Genomic DNA, 8,427 nt, shown 5'->3' with positions numbered 1-8,427 from the left:
GTTTATCAAAAGTTAAATACTTCATGATGTATGTAATCATTATGCTGTACGCCTTAAACATACAGTGCTGTACGTCACGTCTCAAAACTGGAAGGGGGGGGAAGCAAACACATTTTTTTAAAAAAGGTTAAATACATATACTCAGCAAGTACACCTCAAAGAATTTACATCACAGATTTCTTTTTCCAGTTCTGTGGCAAAACTGAAGATGAAAGATTGTTCGGTGCAGCAAAATTTGTGATAACTGGGAACACCCTATATGTCCATTAGCAAAGGACTAACTAAATAAGGCCGCTGTAAGATATATTATGCAACAGTTTTTTTTAAAATGAGGCTTATCAGTAGTGGGAAGCAGCTGCACAGCACAGGGAGATCAGCTCGGTGCTTTGTGACCACCTAGAGGGTTGGGATAGGGAGGGTGGGAGGGAGACACAAGAGGGAGGAGATATGGGGATATATGTATATGTATAGCTGATTCACTTTGTTATAAGGCAGAAACAAACACGCCACTGTAAACCAATAAGGATGTTTTTTAAAAAAAGCCAAGAGAAAGAAAAACACAAAACTAAAAAAAAAAAAAAAAAAAAAAAAAAAAAAATGAGGCTTATCAGGACTCCCCTGGTGGCACAGTGGTTAAGAATCTGCCTACCAATGCAGGGGACACGGGTTTGAGCCCTAGTCCGGGAAGATCCCACATGCTTTGGGGCAACTAAGCCTGTGTGCCACAACTACTGAGCCCATGTGCCACAACTACTGAAGCCTGCGTGCCTAGAGCCAGTGCTCCGCGACAAGAGAAGGCACCGCAATGAGAAACTCACGCACCGCAACAAAGAGTAGCCCCTGCTTGCCGCAACTAAAGAAAGCCTGCGGGCAGCAATGAAGACCCAACACACACAAAAATAAGTAAATAATTTTTTTAATGTTTAAAAAAAATGAGGCTTATTAATCTATGTTGTTGAGCAATGTTCAAAAATGTCAAGTGTAAAATAGTGAAGTGCAAAGCAGTGTGGTTAGTATGCTCCCATTTGGGCCGAATTACACATAAGTGCTCAAATTCCTATAGAATGTTTCTAGAAAGATAATCAAGATCTGATTCAGAACTATAAATTCCAACCACCAGGGCCTTCTGCATTTATAAGCCAAAACAAAGCCAAAGGTCAGAGTGAACCAGATCCTTCTTTCTATGCTGTTATCTGTAGACTTGGGGGCCACCAAGTTGGCAGCCTTAGGAAGTGCCCGGTGTGCCACTGCCAGTCATGGGGACTGGGTAGCAGCTGGCTGTAGCCCAGGACTGGTACACCAGGTAGCACCTGGAGCAGAAGTACTAGGTATCCCCTTGGTGTCAGGGGCCTCACTCAGTGCTGTCATGCCCAGGCCCTTATTCCTGTTCTCTACAGCAGAACAAGGGGGCCATATGGCAACAGCAGGGACCAGTGTCACGGCTGCAGAAAGAGGGCACCAGTTTGACCAAGGACACACTCACTGTCCATAACCATATCCAGAGCAGGAAACAAACAGACATCGGACTGGGGGATTGAAAGCAGGGGAACTTTTGTTTACTACTGACTTGATTTTTGGCCTTGAGCAAGATGATTTATCTTGGGGTCTCGGGAGGCACCATTTAAAAATAGATGTAAAGATACCATATACACTAATCAACAGATATCCCTGGGTACCTGTCTACAATGAAGGATGAAGTGGGTCCCCTGGATGTTCAGAACAGATCCACAACTCCTGCTCCCTTTCTGGGCCCAGACAACACACCCATCCCTTGGTCCCTCTTCTCTGACACCCCTAGTATCCCATAGCCTAGTTCCTGCTCCCCGAGGACTCAAGTCTGACTTTCAAAAAATTAATAGCGTTATTAAAATATAATTCATATACCATACAATTAACCTGTCTGAAGTGTACAATTCAGTGTTTTTTTGGTATATTCACAGGGTTATGCAACCATCACAGTCTAATTTTAGAATATTTTCAGACCCTCAGAAGAAACTCCATACCCATTAGCTGTCACTTCCTATTGATCCAAGCCCCTCCCCCCACTAACCCTTTTCCCTCAGCCCTAGTCAATGGCTAATCTACTTTCAGTCTCTATAGGTTTGCCTATTGTGGACATTTCATGTAAAAGGAGTCATACAATATGTGGTCTTTTGTGACGGATTTTTTACTTGGCATAATGTTCTCAAGGTTCATCCATGTTGTAGTTTGATCAATTCTTCACTCTTTTTTATTGTCAAATAGTATTCCATTGTATGGATATGCTACATTTATTTATCCTTTCATCAGCCGATGGACATTTGGGTCTCCATTTTTTGTCTATTGTGAGTAATCCTGCTGTGAACATTCATGTACAAGTTGTTTTTTTGTAAAGAACTAAGTGAGCCTGTCTTTTTAAAAAAATACATTTACTTATTTTATTTTATTTATTATTTTTGGCTGCACTGGATCTTCGTTGCTGCGCGCGGGCTCTCTCTAGTTGTGGTGAGAGTGTACTACTCTTTGTTGCGGTGCGCGGGCTTCTCATCGCGGTGGCTTCTCTTTGTTGTGGAGCACAGGCTCTAGGTGCGCAAGCTTCAGTAGTTGTGGAACGTGGGCTCAGTAGTGGCTTGCGGGCTCAGTAGTTGTGGCTCGCGGGCTCTAGAGCACAGGCTCAGTAGTTGTGGCGCAAGGGCTTAGTTGCTCCGTGGCATGTGGGATCTTCCCGGACCAGGGATCAAAACCATGTCCCCTGCATTGGCAGGCGGATTCTTAACCACTACGCCACCAGGGAAGTACCTGTACTTTTGTGTGGACATATTTTCCAATTCTCTGTATATATCTAGAAGTGGAATTGCTGGGTCATATGGTAACTCTATGTTTAACCATTTGAGCAACTGTCAGACTGTTTTCCAAAGTGGCTGCACAATTTTACATTCCCACCAACAGGGTATGAATGTTCCAGTTTCTCCACATCTTTACCAACAGTTGTTATTATCTGTCTTTTTTATTACAGCCATCCTAGTAGGTGTAAATTTGTTGTTTTGATTTACATATCCCTGGTGGCAAATGATGTTGAGGATATTTTCATGGGCTTATTGGCCATTTGTATATCATCTTTGGATAAATGTCTATTCAAGTCCTTTGCCCATTATTATTATTTTTAATTTGGCTGCACTGGGTCTTAGTTGCGGCACGCAGGATCTTTTAGTTGCAGCATGCAAACTCTTAGCTGTGGCATGTGGGATCTAGTTCCCTGACCAGGGATCAAACCCGGGCCCCATGCATTGGGAGCACCAAGTCTTAGCCACTGGACCACCAGGGAAGTCCCCCTTTGCCCATTTTTTAAACTGGATTGATTCTGTTGAGTGGTAAGACTTATGTATTCTAGATACAAGTTCCTTATGATTTGCAAAAATTCCCTCCTGTTGTGTGGGTTGTCTTTTTACTTTCTTGATGGTGCCCTTTAAAGCGCAAACATTTTTAATTTTGATGATGTCCAATTTGTCTATTTTTGCTTGTGCTTTGAGAGCCATATCTAATAACCCATTTCCTAATACAAGGCCATGAAGATTTATGCCTATGTTTTCATCCAAGGGTTTTATAAACATTTACAAAGTTTATAATTTAGTTATAAATGTAAAAGTTTAAAATACATAAAAGTTTTTTAAAAATAAACTATAAGTTTTCATAGCTAAAAGCTCTTACATTTAGATTTTTGATCCATTTTGAGTTAATTTTTGTATATGGTTTGAGGTAAGGGTCCAACTTCATTCTTCTGCATGTGGATATCCAATTGTCCCAACTCTATTTATTGAAAAGACTATTTTTTCTCCACTGAATTGTCTTGACTTCATTGTTGAAAATAAACTAACTGTAAATATAAGGGTTTATTTCCAGACTCTCAATTTTATTCCCTGGGTATATATCTTTCTTTATGCCAGCATCACATTGTTTTGCTTACTGTAGCTTGGTAGTAAAATTTTAAATCAGGACCTGTGAGTCTTCCAACTTGTTCTTCTATTTCAAGATTATTTTTGTTTTTCTAGATCCCTTGCATTTCCATATGAATTTTAGGATCAGCTTGTCAACTTTTGCAAAAAAGAGAAAGAAAAGGAAGCTGTCTGGGATTCTGATAGGGATTGCATTGGCTCTGTAGAGCAATTTGAGGAGTATTGTCATCTTGAAAATATTAAATCTTCTGACCCATGAACATGTGGTGTTTTTAAATTTATTTAGATTTTAATTTCTTTCAACAGTGTTTTATAGTGTTCAGTGTATAAATCTTACATTTCTTTTGTTAAATTTATATAGAAGTATTTTATTCCTTTTGTTGCTATTGTAGATGGAATTGTTTTCTTTCTTTCATGGATTGTTCATTGCTAGTGATGAGAAATACAATAGATTTTTGTACATTGTTCTTGTTTTCTGCAATCTTGCTGAACCAGTTTACTAGCTCTAATATTTGTGTGTGTGTGTATTCTAAGGATTTTCTATGTACAAGATCATGTCATCTGTAAAATGAGATTGTTTACTTCTTTTCCAATCTGGATGCCATTTGTTTCTTTTTATTGCTTACAGTGTTAAATAGAAGTGATGGAAGAAGACATCCTGATCTGAGGGGGAAAACATCCAGTCTTTCATCATTTAAGTATGATGTTAGCTGTGACTTTTTCACAGATGTCCTTTGATAATTAGCAAGTTAAGCAAGTTCCCTCTTATTCCTAGTTTCTTAAGCTTTTTTTAAAAATCAAAGTTGTTGGGCTTCCCTGGGGGCACAGTGGTTAAGAATCTGCCTGCCAATGCAGGGGACACGTGTTCGAGCCCTGGTCTGGGAAGATCCCACATGCCGCAGAGCAACTAAGCCCATGTGCCACAACTACTGAGCCCGTGTGCCACAACTACTGAAGCCTGAACGCCTAGAGCCCACGCTCCTCAACAAGGGAAGCCACAGCAATGAGAAGCCCGTGCACCACAATGAAGAATAGCCCCAGCTCACTGCAACCAGAGAAAAGCGTTCGCGCAGCAATGAAGACCCAATGCAGCCAAAAATAAAATAAATTAATTTTTTTAAAAAAGAAAAAGTTGTTGGATTTTGTCAAATGTATTTTCTGTGTCTATTGAGATGATCAGAGGGGTTTTGTTCTTTATTCTACTAATATTCTTTATTACATTAATTGATTTTCAGATGTTAAACCAACCTTGCATTCTTGAGATAAATCCCACTTATATAATCATTTTTATATATTGCTGAATTTTGTTTGCTAGTATTTTGTTGAGGATTTTTACATCTATATTCTTAAGAAATAGTGATCTAAAGTTTTCTTTTCTTGTGATGTCTTTGTCCCATTTTGTTATCTGGATAATTCCCAGACAGTCTGACTTTTGGTCCTCACTTTTCTTCTGCCCCAACTTCCTTTAATTCCCTGGCTCTCTGCCAGGACTGTCCCAGGTAGTGAAAGCATCTTGGGAATGCAAAATCATAGGCCCTGCTGCTGGGGCAATAGCTGGCATCACTTCTTAGTCTGTACTTTGGACTTCAGAGGAGTCACTGATCCAAAGCAATTTCAAAAGCCAGCTGGGCAAATTTCTTTAGGTGTCCAGGCCTACAAGTAACCCTCCATGGCTCTGCTCTGCCTTCTGAGCTCTCAGCTCTGCCCTTAGGATTAATCACCTCCACTAAGAAACCATTCCTGACTATATTTTAGAACAGCCGTCTCCAACCCCTTGTAATTTTTTGTCACAACACACTGCTTAATTTTTTAATAATACATGTCCTGGTTTTGGGATGTCTTAGCTATTTCTTTACTTGTCATCTCCATTAAAATATAAACTCCATGAAAGCAGAGACCTTGTCTGAATTTTCACCTCTATTTCTCCAGCACCTGCCATAATGCCTGGTGCGTAAGTCTTGCTCAATAAATATTTTGTGAATAAATGAAAGAATCAGTTAAATGTGGATTGGGGTGGTGTGGTATGCTGAACAATGGCCCCCTAAATATGTCCACATCCTAATCCCTGGAACCTGAGAATGTTACTTGACATGGTAAAAGGGACTTTGCCAATGTGATTAAGTTAAGGATGGTGAAATGGTAGATTATACTGGAGTATCTGGATAGGTCTAAGGTAATCACAAGGGTCCTTACAAGAGGGAGACAGGAAGGTCAGAGTGGGAGGAGAAGGCGATAAGATAGAAGCCAAGATTGGAATGATGTGCTTGGCAATGGAGGATAGGGCCACTAGCTAAGAAATGCAGGGCATCAGTTAGAAACTGAAAAAGGTAAGCAAATGGTTCCTCCAGAAGGAGCCAGCCCGGCCAACTCCTTGATTTTAGCCCAGTAAAACTAATTTTGGATTTCTGACCTCCAGAACTATAAAAGAATAAATGTATGTTGTTTTAAGCCACTAAGTTTATTGTAATTTGTGCCAGGAGTAATAAGAAACTCAAGTTCCACTGCTTAAAGCAAACCATAGCTGATGTCAATGGAGTGGGTATATATAATCTTTTCGTATGGAGGGGCCCCACAGGGAAGGCCAATGAATGTTTTTGAACAACTGTAAAATCTTCCCCCGTCTGCCCTCTTTGTCACAAATACTGTCTTTTGTGTTTCCTCCACATGCAAAATAAATGCATTCCTGTCTCAAGGCAGACCACCCAAATGACCTATCTAATCATGGCATCAGGCTCAAATCCAGGACCTCTGATAGTCTCTATATCAGGTCCAGATGTGGCATCTCTTGATCTAGAGACCTATGACCCAAAGTAAATAAACAGATAAATGGATAACTAGATAGAAAAATAACTAGATAGATAAGTAGATAAATAGATCAATCAATCAATCACAAGTTATCTCTGTCCCCTCCAACACATCCAACATATGAAGTGGAACAGGGACAGGATAATACCAGTAAACACCCTCATTCAGAAGGAAAAATGGGAGACAGAAGTTACTGGTCTATGATAATTCTAAAAATCCTGCTGGGCAGATGTTGAAAAGGACCTCCTCCTTCCCCTGGGAGTGAGACTTCTTCCTGGGGCTAGTTCCCTAGTTCATTCTTCTCCATGTCCTTGGCTCTGCCTTTTGTTTGTTTGTTTGTTTGTTTATTTGGCTGCACTGGATCTTAGTTGCTGCGTGCGGGATCTTCAGTTGTGGCGTGCTGGATCTTTAGCTGCAGCATGTGGGATCTAGCTCCCCGACCAGGGATCGAACCCAGGTCCCTGCATTGGGAGCACAGAGTCTTAACCGTTGGACCACCAGGGAAGTCCTGGCTCTGCCCTTATAATGACCCATCCTTTTACTTTTATTCTCCTTGGTCACATTTGAGAACACTAGGAGGTTATGCCTTTCTTTAATAAGGCAGCTTTCTTGGTCTCCTTCATGCCCACAGAAATTTGGAAGCCCTCAAGGTCATTTTAAGACTTGAACACTCATGGTCTTTTAAAAATCCAAGCTAATGGGGTTTTTTTTGGTCGGGGGGAGGCAGGGGAGCTTCTTATCTATTTGATTCCAGTCAGTCCCACGGACCAACAGCCAAACTCACAATTTTTTCAGACATGGCTTTTTTTCGACTTAGTTGTAGGCAAATGGAGAGTTACACTCTTAATCTCTTTTCCCTGAATCACCTTGTATAACTGAAAGGATTTACTGGGAACCACTTTGACCAAGTCAGAGGTTTTTACATAAGGCATGAGAGCCATACACTTGATATGGCCCTTGCCACGAAGATAAGTTTGTTATTTTACAATAAATAAATAAATTTATTTATTTAATTTTTGGCTGCGCTGGGTCTTCCTTACTGCGCGTGGGCTTTCTCTAGTTGTGGCGAGCGGGGGCTACTCTTCCTTGCAGTGTGCGGGCTTCTTATTGCAGTGGCTTCTCTTGCTGTAGAGCACGGGTTCTAGGCACGTGGGCTTCAGTAGTTGTGGCTCATGGGCTGTAGAGTGCAGGCTCAGTAGTTGTGGCACACGGGCTTAGCTGCTCCGTGGCATGTGGGATCTGCCCAACCAGGATTCAAACCTGTGTCCCCTGCATTGGCAGGTGGATTCATAACCACTGCGCCACCAGGGAAGTCCCACAAAGATGAATTTTAATAAAACTTTGTGCCTTAACGGCCTTGTCAAGTTATATCTTTCACTGGTTAAAAATTTGGATCACTTGCCTGGAGTTTCTATATTCTCTTCCATTTCTGCTTAAAAACTGGCCAATTATATTGAGTCATCTCTTTCTTACAGTAACTTGTCAAATGCACCCAACAGCAAACAAGGCATGCTACTAATATTCTCTTTCCCCAATTTTTTGCCTAAAGCTCTAAACTCAGTTGGACATTATTTATACTCTTAGTTCTATTTCCAGCTTACAGTTTAAAAAAATGCTTCACCACTGCATAACACACATCACCATCTTTCCAGCTTCCAATGGTAGTTTCCTCACCAGCCACTGTCCAGCT

Source organism: Kogia breviceps, chromosome 14 (assembly GCF_026419965.1).
Source record: "Kogia breviceps isolate mKogBre1 chromosome 14, mKogBre1 haplotype 1, whole genome shotgun sequence".
NCBI lineage: Eukaryota > Metazoa > Chordata > Mammalia > Artiodactyla > Physeteridae > Kogia > Kogia breviceps.
The sequence above is the reverse complement of the archived record's forward strand: the minus strand, read 5'-3'. Positions refer to the sequence as shown.